The sequence below is a fragment of the Meriones unguiculatus genome, chromosome 8, assembly GCF_030254825.1.
Source record: "Meriones unguiculatus strain TT.TT164.6M chromosome 8, Bangor_MerUng_6.1, whole genome shotgun sequence".
In the NCBI taxonomy this organism is placed as follows: Eukaryota; Metazoa; Chordata; class Mammalia; order Rodentia; family Muridae; genus Meriones; species Meriones unguiculatus.
Genome location: NC_083356.1, coordinates 17636595 through 17653988, shown reverse-complemented (window position 1 = coordinate 17653988; position 17394 = coordinate 17636595). Strand labels below are relative to the sequence as shown.

The window sequence follows — 17394 nt, the reverse complement described above, 5'->3', positions numbered from 1 at the left end:
CAGGCTAGAGAACAGGTAGATCCAGGGCCGAGTTTGTTTGTTTGTTTGTTTGTTTGTTTGTTTGTTTGGGGTGGCACGTGTGTAGAACCTGAGGCCTCACACGTATTAGTTAGGCAAGTGTTCTATCTGTGAGCCATGCTCCGGCAGGCAGTGCTGTGTAAAGCGCCCCCCCTCCATGTTTGTAGTTGTTCGTGACACAGAAGAAGGAAAGCAATCCACCGTAAAATCCCTCCAGAAAGGTGCTGCCCTGGAGCTTGGGGTGGGCCTCGCTGGCTGCTGGCAGATCCTAAGGTACAAGAATCCTCAGGGCAAAGAGCCAAGGAGATGCTGCGCTAGTGGAGCCCCAGGCAGTTGGTGGAAAGGCGACGGGCTTCGGTTTCAGAGCCAAAGGGGCCCAAGGCAGTCAGGGACCATGAAGCCCCCCTCTGCCTCCGAGGGAGGGGTCCTGAAGACAGGTGGTCATGACACCAGTGAGTAGCTACAGAGAGACTACCCCGATGGCCAGGGTAGGCCTCCTCGCGTTGTCGCTGGAGACAGGGCTGTCTGAGCAGAGAAGATCCGGGGAGGTGAGTCGATCCACACTTCTTTTCCTCCCCGCTTTCACCTCATGTGGCATCTCCTGGCGTCTTGAGCGTATTGTCACCAGGCGTTCCTGGAGGGCAGGGATGCAGTGGTGCCTGTGTGTCCCTCTGTCCCATGCAATGCGTGTGAAGTAAGCACCCACGGTAAGCCAGGCCCTGGGGTGCAGGGGCTGCTAGTCAGGGCCATCTCATGAGGGGTGCTTGGCCCCGGCATGGTGATGCTGGGGAGTCAGACATAAGCATCAGCGGCTACGGTGAGCAAAGCAGCTGTCGGGATGTCGGGGAGACACAAGGGGCTTCATGGGGGACTCAATGCAGAAGTGGTGGTGGATTTGTAGCATGCGGGGTGGGAGCAGGGGCTTCCTGTGGAAACGGAGGAAACTGAGGCGGTGTTGAAAGCACGTCGTAGGAGCTGTGCAAGGGAGGAAGGGAGCGGTCCCAGGTGTCGGAAACAGCATGGGCTGAGGGAGGGTATGCAGAGTGGCTGGGTACAGGAGCAGATCCCAGGAACCCAGAGGAGTTGGGATTTTGGTGTGGGTAGCTGGGAGAGGAGGGAACGACTCTCTAGGGAGGGGGTCCTGGGCAGGTTTATGTCTTGAGAAACTGGCAAATGGCCCAGCCTGCAGCACTCCTGCCAGAGGCACCTGGCCAGCCCTGCTGTGGAGGAGGGGTGCGGGGAGGAAGACAGGCCCAGGGTTCCATCAGAGCAGGAGGTCCAGGCAGGCCCAGCTTCTTCCTGGGCTGCCTGCCTCGTCTCCCTGACAAGTTGTCTAAAAATGGTCTTGATTAAAAACAGAACGCCAAGTGACAGAATTCAAAGGGCCCGTCTGTCCATCTCTTCTCGGGATTAGCTGCCGGGAACTAATGATTTTTATTAATGCCATCGGCTGTCACAAGTCTGAAGACAATGACCACAGCCTACAGTCTCTCCTGAGGGCTGAAGGAACATTAATCACACCAGATGATTACTTCTGAATGCTGATGGGCTGAGCTCAGAGCTCACGGCCAACGGCAGAGACTAGCAGGGTAGCCAGACGCCTTCTTTCCAGACGCCTTCTTTCCAGGCGTGGTGGTGATGGAGGAATACCAATCCGGCCACAAATGAGCTGCCCGTCCTTCTTAGGGTCCACCTCTTGGATCCACATTATCGCTCCTGGTAGAGAGGATATTGTGTTCTCTGGTGTGCAAGAGCTGTGATTCACAGAGGCCCTATGGCTTCCCAAAGGTCATACAGCATGTTTGTATTCAGTTTCACCAAGTCTGGGAACCCTGGGTCATGGTTCGTCTTCCTCTTTGGGCTGATTCTTGGGGTGGTTCCCACAAGAGAGAAAAGTGCACAGAAAGGAAGGCAAGGGGAAATGGCAGACATCCTCTTCCATATCCACTTAAGGGGACCACACATGAGTCCTAGGTGCTGGTTGCTGCCTGCCCCACCTCCACGTGATGGCCCAGACCTCATGCCAACCTCCCCTGTCCATTGTGTGGCTTCCAAATGTGACGTGATACTTTGAGTCCCTCCTGGTGCCCAATCCTGGTCCATGAGTCTCGAAGCAAGCCAGCAAGCAGCACTCCTCATGGTCTCTGCTTCAGTTCCTGACTCCAGGTTCCTACATTGAGCTTTTAACCCCTGACCTGGCTTCCCTCCACAAGGGACCATAACATGTTAGCGGAAATAAGCCCTTTCCTCCCCAAGCTGCCTTGGGTCATGGTGTTTATTGCACTGACAAGGCAAAGTAGGGCTGGTAGTAGCAGCCTGAGGGACTCAAGGAACTGAGGCAGTGCTGATTGGGAGGGCAGACATGGGGAGAGCTGAAGTGCCGGAAAGGGGAAGAGAAGGGAGGAGTGTGAGGGCGGAGTGAGTGCCGCAGATGTCCCAGGCTCAGGGCCCTGGACCCTGGACAGATGGAGTCTAGCCTTGACCAGAAGTGCTGCTGTAGGGTGCTGGGAAATTTGAAGCTGGGGACAGCCCTGATGTCGCCAGCACCATCTGGCTGTTGGCTGATGGAGGACACAGGGACAGGAGGATGACAGAATCAGGAGGTGACAGTTGGAATCAGGAGGGCTCAAATGGCCTAGGTTTGAGGTCATGAAGCCAATTAGAGTCTGTAAGGGCAGAAAACACCATGAGCGTGGGGTGGGAGGGTTGGGAGGGGCAGAGATAGAAGAGGACCAGGCCATGGAGAGAGCCACACTACAGAGCAGGGGAGCCAGGGGTGGTGGCGAGCTGGTAAGATGTGTGGATGTGTGTTGTTAAGGTATAAAGAGAACAGACAGGATTCAAAGCTCGAACTGAGAACAGCCTTAGGAGGGGAGGGGGGGAGCCTGGGTGGGGGATGGGAGCAGGTGGGGGAAGCTGGCACCCTCTATTTTATACTATTCGTGTGTTTTGCATGCGTAATTCACATGGCTGGTCTCGTATGTAACTTTTTTTAAATTAAAAGGGAGGGGAGTTGAGAAGCTAGGAAGATGCAGCCAGGGCTCACTTCCAGAAGAATCAAGCCACCAGGCCTAACTCTGTGAGGGAGGAGAAGACACTGCTAGCAGTGTGACCTTGAGACACATGGCTGTGACCTTGAAGCAGATAGGAAGAGGAAATCCATCCAGGAAGCCAGGAGCCTAAAAAAATGTGAAAGTGTCGACTGGTGAGTCTTGGGACGGTGGGAGCTGTGGGGTCCAGGCAAGACCATGAGGAAGTGAGGCAGGAGAAGGCCCTTGGTCTGGGGTTGAAAGGCATCCCCTGAATTTGGGGCTATTTGGTGAGAAGCTTGAGACCATGTTGAGCTCTCTGTGCCACGCCCACACCCAGCACGGGACACAGGCTGCTTCCTGACTCTTTGAAGTACAATGGTGCCCACGGTGTGGACAACCAAGCGGAGGCTCTGAGGGGTGTATTAGCCCACTCAGAGCGAGGAGATATGTCAACAGCACAGCCACGACTTGAACCCAGATAGCTAGGCTACTGGCTTTTCCATAGGCAGTCCCTCTCCCACAGACAGATGACAAAGGCAGAGATAGAAGCCCAGCCCCACAAGGAGGGTCCATGTTGATGGCATCAACCAGGCCCAGGACTTCCCAGGGAACAAAGTTCAGTTCAATTGTGAATGCATCAAAATAGCATCAGAAGCCTTGGGTCTGCGGAGACCCCCAGAGTACAGAGGTACCCCCTCCTGGAGCTCGGCTTAAGTGCCCCTGCCTCCCTGAGCTGGGGTTCTCCTTGTCCCGCTTACATGGCTTTTTCTCGGGCTGCCCTCTGCTCCTTAGGTGTTCACCTCCAGTACACAGATCCTATGCTAGCTGTGAGGACACAGGAGCAAGATCTGATCTTGCCCTGAAGGAGCCTGAGGAGAGAGCAGAGCCCTGAGTGGACCTTGAACAAGACACTGGAGTCACACAGGAGAGCTAATGGAAGGCAGAGTCAGGGTTCAACAGGAAGATAGGGAAAGGCGTTCTGGGTATTGGGAGCTTGGCAAAGACACAGAGGCATCCAACTGCATCAGGTTGGAAATAGCATACAGTCTCCCATGGGTGGCTTGCGGTGTTTGCGTATACTACAACAATGAGTCTAGACATTACTTGTGGTCAGGCCAAGGTGGAAGGTAGCATCTCAAGAGCCCTCGGTGTTCAGGCTGTACAGTGGATCATGGGAAGGTGTCCTGGAATGACCCCTGAGGTCCAGCTCCTCTTGGGTTCAGGTGTACACAAGAGTAACATGGTGTCAGCTACTGGACCCAGATTGCCTGAGCCTGAGCTCTCTCCTGGAGTACATGGGTTCTAAGTCCCATTTCCAGGATGCAGACTGGTGAGGCTCAGGACACATCAACATGGACTGCCTGGGGAGAGACTGTGTGCCTGGGGAGAGGCTGTGTGATTGGAGGTGCTGGGGTTCCAAAGGAAGCATGCCAGAGCCGGGGCCTTGTCTCTTTGGAACAGAGCAAGGCAGGGGCAGAAGCCAAGAAGAGCTGCAGAAGTGAGAAAGGACCAGAATGTGGGAGGGCCTTCACGGTGGAAGGTGAGGGCAGCTGATGGACCAGAAAGACAGGCTACAGAGCGTGGGATGGACCAGAGCCAAAGGCCAAGGAGGAATTGCCCCTTGCCCAGCTCTGTGCTATGCAATGTTGGATAGGTGAAGGGGAGGTTTTTACATGGCTGTAATGGATGGTACTTTCATGTCGTGGTACTTTCATGTCACAGAAAGATCACACAAAGTCATACAGTCATACAGTCAACACCCTCCTGCCTCCTGGGATAGACCACAGAGTTCCTGGGACCAACACAAAGCCTGTCCAATGCCCTGACTATTCATGCTCATTAACAGTTATGGGTTCTAGCAACTTCCTTTGCTGTCCATGCTGCACTGCAGACAGCAAAGTATACGACAGTGTCATCTCATGAGATCTGGACAGTGGCCTGGCCGAGCACGGCTTATTCTCCTTCCGGAATGAGAGAAAGGGCCTGCCCAGGTACACAGTAAGCCAGTTTTCTGTGCCTGTCGCCTGGCCAGCCTTGCATTTAGCAGCTGTTTGCCAAGAGCTGTCGCCACCGACTGTGTTGGCCTCTCAGACTTCATCACCCATCCCAGCGGTGGGTGACACAGACCAGGGCCAGCATTCTGCAGGCTCCTGTTCTGTTTCCCCACAATGCTAGGAGTACAGGCATTTGGTGCCACTCCCAGCTTCTACAGCTCTGATCACAGGTCCAGGAAGGTCCTGAGCCTCAGCCACTCACTCACCAAGGTCGCCAGGCACCAAGCAGGGGATGAGCCCAATGCCACCCCAGCCCCGGCCTTTCCTCTGCAGCCTTCCCCTGGCACTCTGTGGTAAGAGCCCCCATCTGACAGCAGGGTGAAGCCAGCCGCTTCGGTTCCCCTTGGTCTTGCCACCTTCGGAGCTCTGACCTCGACCTAGAACATCAAGTCTTGACAGCGTTCAGAACCTCAGTGAAGTGGCTTATCTGAGGAGCAGAGGCGAGAACCGGGAGGCGCAGTGACCCTAATTGCCTTCTAAGCTCTTTATTGTGTGTGGCATTCTCTCCACACAATCTTCAGGGCTAATTGGAAGAGGAGCGGAGCTTGCCAGGAGCAGCTCTTCCCTCCCAGTGACTGATCTCCAGGAGATCAGAAAGCTGGGAGCCACTCTCTGAAGAAGCTCAGAGCAGGCTTGGTGACAGGACCAGGCAGTGCTGGGGGCCTCGCTGCAGGTGACTGCATGGCATGCTGGAACAGAGGTGGCACAAGAATTTATGGCTCGGGGCTGATTCCGAGGTAGGTTGGTCAGGTCAGGGGGGATTGGGTCCTGACTCTAAAGTGACAGTTAAAGCACAGTGCAGATGGATGGCCTCTGGGCAGAGGAATTTCTGAATCTTCGCTATATTACCTAACCCCAAGGAATTCACCAGCTCCATGTCCAGATTCTGCACTGGGCCCCAGTCACGGGAAGAGCAAATGAGCAGGAGTGGGCCACAGCAGGTTCTGTCCTTCGGTGATGTTCTCAAAGGACCAGAGAAAAGAGCCCAAATTCCTCTCTACCCCTCTACCCAACTTATAGATCTTCCAGAACCTCTCATGCTCTGCCCAGACCCTGCAGATAGATTGACAGACAGACAGACAGACAGACGTATACATGTATACATACATACATACATACATACGTATATATGTACATACGTACATACTACCCACTTCCAGCAGCTATCTCAAGCCTCCTTGCATATCTTAGGCTCTTTTGCATCTCATTTGAATACCCCCTTAACCTTCCTCAATGGTTTTCTAGCTTTCTTTCTACTTTGCCAACTACCAACCACCCTGGAGACTCAGCCACAGCAAGGAAGGCTCTAGGCTGGACTCCACTCCCCCCTTTCTCTGCTTTCGGTCCTCTTATCCCCAGCTTATCTTTACATTCTGTATCTCAGAGATCCAGAGCCAACTGGCCTCAGGACTGGCCTCAATTGGAGGGATAACACAAGTGCATGGACAGATCCCACCTAGAAGATGGTGCCTGATCAGGGCTCCTGTGCCATGGGCATTTGTGCTGCTGAGTCTCATGGGAGCTCGGGCTACCTCCTCACCAGGTTCCATGTTGCAGGCCCCGTCAGCCACTGCTCCCGGCCTTGGGCAACAGTTGAATGGAAACTAAATATTTACCAGAAAGACAGATGTCCTTGGAACAAGAAGAACAACAGGGACCAAGGGATGGGCTGGAAGGGCCAGGGAAAGTAGAAGGAGATAGAATACACAACTTTAAAGTGTCTGGGTATGGGCTCTCTTTCTGGCTGTGCACAACGCATGCTGGGTCCCTTTAGGTACCACCACTAGCTGGGTGGCCAGCCCAGGTCCTTACCTCCTCTGTCCTTTTCTTCGGAAAGGGTAAGGGCCGATAGGACGTTCTGGAAGGAAGCAGCTAGAAAAGAGGTAGACCAGTAGGATCCCCACACCTGACAGAGTCACGGATGCCTGAAACCCTGCCAACCATTGTGCTCCAGTATACCAGGGCAGGGCCCCACAGGACGGGGGAGAGGGGAGATCTGCGCCACAGAGGCCGAGCTATGAGCCTCTGGAAAGGGTAATAAGGATAAGCACCGTGTGTGTCCCTCACCATCTTCACAAGCACTGCCATCACCTGGTGACAAGGAGAGGGCAGGGCAGGGCCTTAGGACCTGACAGGGCAGGCTCCCAGCATTAAGCACCTCTTGTGGGGAGCATTGGCATAAATGATGGAAGGCCAGAGGCCTCTTGGGGAGGGCTGGAGGACGGCTCAATTAGCTCTGGCGAGTGGCTTTTATTGCACATTTGTGAGGCAGGAGAAGAGAAAATGCCCCACTCATCCACATTTCAAATCAAGAAGGGAAAACATACCCTGCTTTTGAGCTGCTGGAGAGGCCACTTGGGATGAGAGAGGGAGAAGAGGAAGAGGGGTCCACAGAGAAGAGAGGCAGGTGGAGGAGAGGAGGGGCAGGCAATGTGCGCGGGGGCGGGGGGGGGGGGAGAAGGTGGGGGGAGGGGGCCATCTACATACAATTGTCTCCAGGAACTCAGAGGTACATCAAGAGCACCCCAGGAGTCTGGTGGTTCCTGACCCCCAGCCTGTCCCCCTGGCATAGCTCATGTGTTCAGGGAAGGACCCAGAAAAGGCCGAGAAGGTGGGAAGAAAGCCCCTGGGCCCCATTGCCCTCTCCGACTGTCTGTTGCCCCAGAGTCAGATGGGCTTTCTGGAAGAGACAGGCTCAGCCAGGAGTTGCCATGCTGTTTCTAACCGAGAGTTCAGGGGTTGGTCCCCACATGGAGAGGCTGGTCCCACACTATTCCCCAAGCAGGCCATTCACTTTAGAAGAGATGATATTCGGAACCTATCAAAGTGACTATCAAACTCCTCACACTGCAGTCTAGTGGACCCAAAGTCAAGGTATTCCCAGCCAACCAAGGCCCTGAGGCTGGCCTCTCTCAGCAGCTGCTGTGAAAGAGGTGTGGTTGCCTAGGACTAGGGGAGGTTTCCTGGGTGCCAAAGAAAACACTTTGTTGTTATCGTTGAGACAAAAAAAATCTCACGCAGCCCTGGCTAACCTTAGATATACTTTGTAGCTGAGGATGGGTTTGAACCCCTGCTGCCGATCCTGCCTCTACCTCCAGAGTGCTGGGATCAAGCCCAGGGCTCCATGCATGCCAGGCAAGCACACTCCCAACCGATCCATAGTTCCTGTTCCGAAGAGATAGGAGTGCTGGGTGCTGCTGCCATGAGGGCACTAGGAGGTTAGATGCCCACTAAGCTCCCATGGTGGCAAGTGGCAGTCTGGGGCTGCACCCAGGCCCGGCTCCAGAGCCTGAGCACATAGCTACTACAGATATGAAATGACCAAGTTCCCATCCCTTCTCTTTCTGTGCCCCCAAGGGAAACCCTCCATATTCTTCCCTCCCTCAGTCTTGTCCCTGCTGGCCCTGTTGCATATGTCCTCACACCCAGAGCCTCTGCCTCTTAACTCTTGGAGGGTGGTCCCAAGCAGAGAGCATCAGCCCGTTTCACATATGGCTAAACAGAGGCTCCAGGGGGCTGTAGATATGCCAAGGACACACTCTCACCAGACACAAGGCCCCTGGCCTCCTACCTCCTGGGTCTCACTAGAAGGCTTGTATGAAGAGAAGTTACCTCACACAAAGGAGTGAGTCTCAGGTTCATGTACAGAGTGTCAGCTCTCTGCCCAGGGTCTTGAGGTCTTGGAGGGCAAGAGAGTACTTAGCCAGAAAAAAAAATAGCTCAAGTTTTCTTAGCCTGCACAGGCTGGCATTTAAACACCTTTGCCGATTAAGGACAGGGAGCCATGGATTCTTTACATTGTAAATGAATGTAAAGCAGTGCTGGCCAGTGACCTTTAAGGCACGGGGCCTCTCTTTACTCAGCTGGCTGGCTGACTCTCCGGAGTCCAGCCCCTGCCTCTGAGGCCGCACTGGCAAGAATGATTGAAGAGTAGATAATTCCAGTTCTGGGATTGGCATCTTGGGGTCCCGGCACTGAACCGGGGCAGGAGCCAGGGCGCTCACAGGAGTTCTGAGGGAGCAAGTCCCGTGAGTGGCACAGCATCTGGTGGGGTCCCGGGGTGGCCCCTCTCCAGTGCCCATACTGGGGGAGAGATGGCTTGCTCAGCCCGAGGCAGCAGGACAGAGTCCAGCTCATCCAGTCCCCCACCCGCCCTTCTGCCTGCTGAGACCCAGGCATCTTGCCATTTTGGAACACCTCCCTGGTCCTCCTGTCTTCTCCGGGGTCTTCAGATCCTTGCTGGTCTCCATTGCTCATCCTGGACATTGGGCACTAGGAGGGATGTTTCTATACGGTGGTGACTATGAGCTTGACTTTGCTCATTGCAGTAGTAAGGTACGGAAGGATTATTTGGGTCAGGGTTCCATCATGGCGGAGGCATCTTGGTGGCATGTGGGTGGGGCAGCTGGTCACATTGCATCCACAAGCAGGAGCAGGAAGAGTTAACAGTGCAGGACCCCAGCCCATGACAAGGCACTACCCATTGTTCTGATGTGTCTTCCCTCCTTAGTTAACCTACTCTGGAAACTTCCTCACAGGCATGCCCAGGCGTGTCTCCCCGGTGAATCTAGTTGATATTAACCATTACACTTGCTGACCTCTGTATCCACTGCTTAAGACACCTACACCCACGGGGAAAGCTGCATGGGTGGGCCTGCCTTCAGGAATCATGGCAAAGACAGAGGCGGGTAGATGAATGAGAGAGTAGAAGATGAAGATGGGTGTAAAGGTTCCTCTCTGCCTGTTCTCTACCCTTTGCAAGGTATCCAGGAGAGCAAAGGAACACCTCGGCCTGAGGTGTGGCCCTTTGAGTGAGTGCTAGCCTCCAGTGGGCTGGTGGAGTTTGCTTTGGCCTCTCTGCCATTACCAAGAGAGGCTGGTTGACAGGCCAGCATGCCTGACGAGGCAGCCTGAAAGTTGAGAAGAAGGTGGGTGAGCGTCTGTGAGCCACAGGCGCGGTTTATTACACAGCACTGTTGCTTCAAGATGCAACAGAGATTCATGTGGACCAAAGAAGGGTCCTTCCTCCCTGGTGGGCAGTTAGTGTGAATGAATGGTACACCAGCGAACCAGGGCACACTCCTGGGCAGAATTCACCCTCTTGGACCACCAGCCAGGCAGGTGGTATCCTGACCCAAGGCGCCCTAGAAGGCAACACCCAAGGCAGCATTTGCATCTGGTGTGCTTGCATCTGTACCTCCTGTGCTCAGATTGCAGTGCGAGTGGAATCAGATTCTTTCTTTTTTTTCAGTGAGAATGACCAGTTAACTGTCATGGCCATCCATCAGGAATACGCAGCCTGTCATTGCTGCTCCGGGATATTGCTTGGGTTTTCAGGCATCCCTTAGCAAGCCTGCCCGACCATGGCCTAGGTCCCTCTAATGACATGCCACCTTTGACTCCTCAGCCTTGGTGGAAAACTGTGGACACAGTACTCCATCTAGCCCCACGGAGGTATACGAGCAGCCTTAGGGAACAGGTTAGAGCCAGAGGCACCAAAGAAAGGGACATGACTCCAAACACACATTAGAAAGGAAAGCGAACCACCAACATAAAGCCACTGCTCCCAGGATGGAGAACCCGTGGTAAATGAACTGGCCTTGGCGTCTGGACTGATCTGGGCCCCGTGCTCACCCACAACATGAACATTCTCCCTTATAAGGAAAGGAGTTCTGTAGGACTGTGGTCCAGCCTCTATCTACAGTACCGGCTGGACCCTGAGGGAAAAAGCAGGGGCAGGGGGTGGGGCTGCTTCCAGGGCATCAGCCTGCCCAGGTGGGGTTTAAGTGAAAGTTGGAGCCAAGGAGATGAGGCCCAGGACAGAACTGTTGCTGGGTGCCTAGTCTGTGTGTGAGTGTGTGTGTACACGCGCCGTATGTGAATGTTCGTGTTCATTGTGTAGGTCTACCGTATCGCTGGCCCTGGAGGCACAGAATTTCATCAGAAAGCAGGAGCCATCACTGCAGAAAGCCGAGGCAAGAGGATAACCACAAGTTCAAAGCCATCCTGAGCTACATCACAAGTTCTAGTGGGGCCTGGGTTGCAGAATCAGACATGTCTAAAATAAAAATTCCAAAAGAACAGAAGTCTTTGATGTACAAGGCATGCTCCTTCCTGGCTGCAACCCTCAGGGTAATGTACAAAGCACACTTCCTCTCTGGTCCTGACCCCACGCTGCTCCCCTTCCTGCTTCCTGTACCTGAGCTGCTAATCCTCTGGCTCCTTGGGGATAAGAAGGGAGCCTCACTCCATTTTTATTGATGAGAAGATGGAGTCGCAGAGGGGCCAAGGGCTTTGTCAGGTTCACAGAGCTAAGATCGGCTTTCCCCAGGAGCAAGCCCATGCTGGAATTTTAGCTGAGATGATAATCACCTGGTCTTAGCCACACAGGTCACATACAAAGACTGGATGCTGTATAGGAGCTTGGAGTGGGAGGTAGGTGGACTGGAACAGTCAGACGGCAGAACCCCCTGATTTCCCAGAAGCAGCCGGAAAAGCGATAGCAAGGGCCAATCCTTATATGACTGTGAGCAGTTAGCAAGGGGGTATGCGTGGGGCATCTGGGTATTTCTAGCAGGAGCCACATGCCCACCCCCAGCCCTAATGGTCAGCTTGCCATTTCTCAATTGACCACCACGGACTGCTTCCCTCCCAAGCCCAGGCCCCTTCTTACAGACACATCTTTGAGTCAAAAAAGCTCTTGCACTGTCATTCCTGTCCCATCAGCCCTACTGGAACCAGCTGTGGCAATTGCCAGCTCTTCCACAACAAGGAAAACCATCACATCTCATTCCTGCCGCTCAGAGTTCCGCTGAGTATCATCGCAGGCCCCTCAGGCTTGCCCACAGCACCCACACCCCACAGAGCCCATCAGCACGAATGGCCTCGCCATTGGGGGAAGATGTTGTGTGTCCAGGGACAAGGCACAGAAAACCAGGGAGGCAGAAAGCCCAAGCTGACAGCCCCTCAGAGTTGCCAGTGCATGATGGGTCCTACGTTTTCACATCTGTTCCCTTGGACCTGGCTTGGCAACCCAGCACAAATCCCACTGAAACAGGCTCCTTCCGGTGAACCTTGAAAACGGAACAGTAAAAAAAACAAAAACAAAAACTGGAGACTGGGGCCCAGCACAGCCTCTGTCACTTTGGAGATCAGTAGCTGTCCCCAAGTAGAGTCACTCATCCCACCCACTTGCCCCACTCACCCCTCAGAACAAGAAGGAAGGACCTTTCTTCTCCTCCCAAAGGCCCAGGCTTCTTGACACCCAGTACATTTCTTCTGAAACCATACTGCTGCACCAGCAACAAATCCTCGGAAGAGGACAGCACTGTAATGTTTGGGTGGTGGCCAGGAGTCACGAAAGACAGAAAGGACATTAAGCAGGCACAGACATGGCCCCTTCCCCAGGAGCTGGGTCCGTACACTTGGCTTCCCAGCTAAAGCAGGACAGACGTAGGAACCATAGAGAGCTACTCCTGCCTCCCCTTGAGCCCTTTCATCCCAGGGCATCAGGCAACCTCTTCCCCAGGAAGCAATCCCTCACTCCTTACCTGTGCAAAAAAAGCGGTCACGTGTCCAGCAGAAGGGGAAGGCAGGCTCTCTAAGCTAGTCTAGGCGTTCCAGGCCAGGCCACGCTCCCGAGGCAGGGGCAAATCTTGCTGGGGCACGTATGTGCAGGTGTTTGTGGGGGTGAGGGTGTTCGGAGACAACATCGTCAGCAGCCAGCCCAACCCAAGCGGCCACTGCCCCAGAGCAGGACTCCACAGCCAGGCAGGGGCCACTGTCATCCGGGTAAGTGTCAGGCACTGTGCTCAGACTCCAGCTATGCTGGCCGCTGTCAGGATGGCTGGGTTTATTTTTAGAGCCCAGCCCTTCCCCAGACACCAGGATCCCAGCTGAGATTTCCAGCTACTCAAACTAGCCCATTATGGGCAGAGCTGTCCCTGATTGGGAATGTTCTAGAAGGGAGAAGAGACCCTTAAAGGACTCAGTCTTAGGCATCCTGATGTAAAATTGGAGAGCTGGACCTGGGTCCCAAGATCCTTCTGATAACAGACTAGCACAGCCTAGGATGAACTGAGGCAGGGGGCTCCTTTCCCGGGAATGCCTCAGTTTCCTCAACCCAACGGTGAAGCAGACCAGACCCACTTGTCCAGAGCACGTGTGGGTTGGAGTCCCCAGCAATTCCTATTTCATGCTTTCCCCAGCTGGGGTCACATTGGGGTCCCATCAGAGCCTCCCTTGCCCACACCACAAATAGTGCTGAACAATTTTTAGTAAATCGGGGACAGTAGCTTCCCCCTCTCCCCCCACACTAATTTCAGTCTTCTATTCTACAAGCTCTCCAGAAAGGCACACATCTGACCAATGGCATCCAAGGTCTAGAAGGGTAAGGGGCTTTCCCAGGGTGCCACCAAATGGTGGCAACATGGGGCTCCCAATGAGAGAAACTTGTTAATCCTTGCAAACCAGATGCAGCAAGCTCTGGCCTCACTGTGGTAGCAAAGTGTACTCATTGAGCTTGAACCTGAGCTGAGGAAGCTGGATCTTTATGTCCTGCCCACCACCCTCCCGGGCAGGTAGGTATTGCTCCAGAGTTTAGGAAGCCTCTTAACTTCCTTTACTACCCAGAGGATGCCCAGAGTCTCCAGGATGGCTCAACTGCCTTTATATTTTGAGACTGGCCTGTGTTCTCAGAGCTCCAGAGGGTTGAGGTTAGGAATTCTTGTCCCCCACTACCCTCTTGGGGAAAGAGAAGCTTGATCGATCCGGTGCTGTAGTGGGACAGCTGGAGATATAAGCAGAGATCCCACCCAGAGACAGACATCAGCCCATTCCAGCCTCGCATCAGGAAATGGGGAGCCTGTCCATCTCCCCCTCACTCTGGAGGAGCCGGGACTTCCTCCACATCGCAGAAGCAGGCCAGTGCAGACCCAGCCTGCCCTGCAGGGGATACTGATGGTGTCCCCACTTGATTCACACCACTCCCCACCACAAGGGACCAACCCCCAAGGCAAGACCGCAGGCTCCAAGGGCCCCAAAGGCCTGCAATTTCTGTTCAAGGACAGGGTCTCCCAGAGGAGGGGGCAAGAAATGACAGGCTCCCATGATGTCACCCCACAAGACCTTTTCAGACTGTTTTCTAAAAATTATCTAATATCATGGGGAACGGTGGTGAGGGAGTAAAGTAGATTACAGGCTGTAAATATAGAATGATTTCAATTTTGTCTAAGATGTATATTTATAGTTGGATACGGGGAAAGAATGAGGCAGCTCCCAGCACCAGCCTGGTGGGAGTGCTGCTTCAGGATACCCTCCTTTTCAAGTTTCTGTGTGCTTTTCTTATTTTATACCCTGAGGAGGGCTTGTTCAAGGATTCATGAAAGGACGCCAGATACATCTTAAGGGGTCTTCTCTATCCTGCCATCCTAAAGTCACCATCCCATCTCTGATGCCTTGTTGCAGAGGAATCTGTCAGGAGCTCTTGTTGGTGGTTGACAGGAATGGTGGCCATGGCAACCACAGTGACCTCTGACCTCTAAAAGGCTTGTCTCTCAGGGTTCTTTCAGTCACCTGCTTCATCCAGGCAAGAATTGGCTCCTGAGGCTTCTGCCTCGGACCCCAGGACACAGGCACAATCCTTCCCTGACCCAGCAATCTCAGTAAAATGAGAGCCAGGCCTCACTGTGACTGGTGGAAAAGGGCTAGCCTTGGGAAGCCCCTGGAGACTCATGGGAGGGCTGGGTGCTTGGACACCAGGGTCTTCAGGGGAATGTGTGCTCTGAGGAAATCACAGTCCCTGAGGCCAGTCAGACTGGCTCCAGAGGGAGGCAGGTGGGGCAGCGTCTTGATGGACAGACACCGAAGAATGGCTGGGAATGAGGAAAGCAGGGCCAGCCGCGGCAAGTAGGAGCAGGCTCTGGAGATATGTAGGCCTGACAGAGTGTGACAAAGGCAGTCCCTGCCCTCTCTAACCTCAGTTCAGGCGGGAGGACCTCTGAGCGCCTGCATAGCTGACCAGATGACACAGCCTGGGGCTTCACTGGCAGGCGGGCACACTACCCCTGGCCGGACATTAGATGCTAGGGGGAGGGCTGCATGTTTTTTCACTTGTCACCAGCCATTCACCTGCCTAGGCATCTATTCTGTGTCACCTCTTCAGGACGCTGGGGACAGGGTAGGTCAGTGATGTGAATGCGCTGTTAGCACGTGTTCGCATCTTTTCACAGTATCAGAATTTATTGAATTCACGTGGTCCGGCGGTTTCAATGGCAGCAATCTGCCTAATGCCCCAGCTCTCCTTGATGGTGAAGAGAACGCAGGCTCTTGCTTTGACCTTAATTACTAATATTAACTCTGAAACCACACGCTACGCACCACACTATAGCAAACCTCCTCTCTATATAATGTGTACGTGGAGGTTACAGAATGGCTCTCAAGAGCTAACAAGGCAAGGTGTTCCAAAGAGGCTCGAGAGGCCAATGTTGGGAAAGAGACGGGGACGCAGGAGTCATTGATAACGAGTCAAACTGAGCTGGAGAGGCTGCCGGCCATTGGGTCAGCCTCCTGAGCTGAGCTGAGCCGAGCTACAGACTTAAGTGAAGTACAGGACCAGGTCCAGACAAACAAGCAGATGGGTGGGTGGATGGATGGATGGGTGGATGGATGGGTGGGTGGATGGGTGGATGGGTGGATGGGTGGGTGGGTGGGTGGGTGGATGGGTGGGTGGATGGATGGATGGGTGGGTGGATGGGTGGATGGGTGGGTGGGTGGATGGGTGGATGGGTGGGTGGGTGGATGGGTGGATGGGTGGGTGGGTGGATGGGTGGGTGGATGGATGGATGGGTGGGTGGATGGGTGGATGGGTGGGTGGATGGGTGGATGGGTGGATGGGTGGATGGGTGGATGGGTGGATGGGTGGATGGGTGGATGGATGGATGGGTGGATGGGTGGATGGGTGGATGGGTGGATGGGTGGATGGGTGGACAGCAGGCCCTGGTGATGAATATGAAGGTGAAATGGCAGATCGAGGAGGCCATGTCCACAGTGGAAACTGAGCCAAGCTGAAGGCCTGGGACAGTCAGGAGTTCCCTGCTGGAGGTAAGGGAGGGGGCTCTTGAGTAAGCACAAGATTGCGAGGTGCAGAAAGTAAGAGATGTGTAAGGAAGAGAGGAATCAAGACTAAAACAGCTTCCCAGAGAGAAAGGGGGGACGCTGAAAAGCAACATCAGGTAATCTGTTTATAGTTAGTAGTATAAAGACTTCAATTGCAAAAGAAAATTTTTTTTAGATCTGCCTGCTCCTGCTGGGGTTGAAGACATGAACCGCCATGCCTGGCTTCAGAAGAAACCTCTTGAAGAGGATTGAACATTAGTTTAATTAAGAACAACAACAATGAGTCTATAAAACCATGGGGACCAGAGATTGGTTGACTGGTTAAAAGCACTGCTGCTCTTTCAGAGGACCCGTGTTCAATTCCCAGCACCCACCTGACAGCTCACAACCATCTGTGAACCATTCCAGTTCCAGGGGATCTGATGCCCTCTCTGGCCTCTGCTGGCACTTGGGGCATGCATGGGGTGCACAGATCCCCATGCAGGCAAAATACTTATACACAGAAAGTTAAAATAAAACAAGAACCCCTCTCTCCAAAGAAGGCCCAGAGCCCCTCTTCATGGAACAATTAACAGAGGCTGCTCCTGACAGTTGGTGCCATGGCTCTGCCATCAGGGGCAGCCAGCACAAGTTAAAGACAGGAGGAGTGGCCTCAGTACACACTGCATGACCTTGAGCTGAGTGGCCTGTCCAGATGCCTACGGTCAGGGACACCAAGGACAAGAGAGTCAGGGACAGACGACCCCCAGCACACACTGCTTCTGTTTGGAAGCCTCTCAGGTCCCCCTCAGCAACTCTGTTGTGAGGGGTGGGTGATTACACATCTCTTACGACAGCAAACTCACTCTCTGCCGAGGCAGGCCAGTCCACAGACACAAGGGTGTGTTCTCCAGTGTCTCCCCATCAGTCCCTTCCCTTCGAAGCGGTTCTGGGATCATGGGATACACCCGTGGCTTTTAGTCTTTGATCTCTTTGTCTACTAGCCACGTGCCTGGGACCTTATTCTTGTCCGATGCTTCTTGTGTGTGATGACCGGCCAGCGCTTCCAAGCCACGGGTGTGCTCCAGTGTCTCACGCTCGCCTCAGGCACACACCACCACCTCAGGCTGTTTTACCCGGCTGCTGAGACTCGAACTCAGGTCCTCGTGCTCACTGAGCCAAGCCCATCACCCACT

The 17394-nt window shown here is 54.0% G+C and overlaps 1 protein-coding gene across 1 annotated transcript in view; it reads right to left on the bottom strand.

Moving 5' to 3' along the window:
- The window catches only part of Shisal1 (shisa like 1), a 107103-nt gene extending 94239 nt beyond the window's left edge, over positions 1–12864 (bottom strand). Inside the window, exon 1 of the mRNA XM_060388912.1 lies at positions 12655–12864. The gene's annotated coding sequence lies outside the window, so the exon portion shown is untranslated. The remainder of the gene's footprint in view (positions 1–12654) is intronic.
- Positions 12865–17394: the final 4530 nt, after the last annotated feature.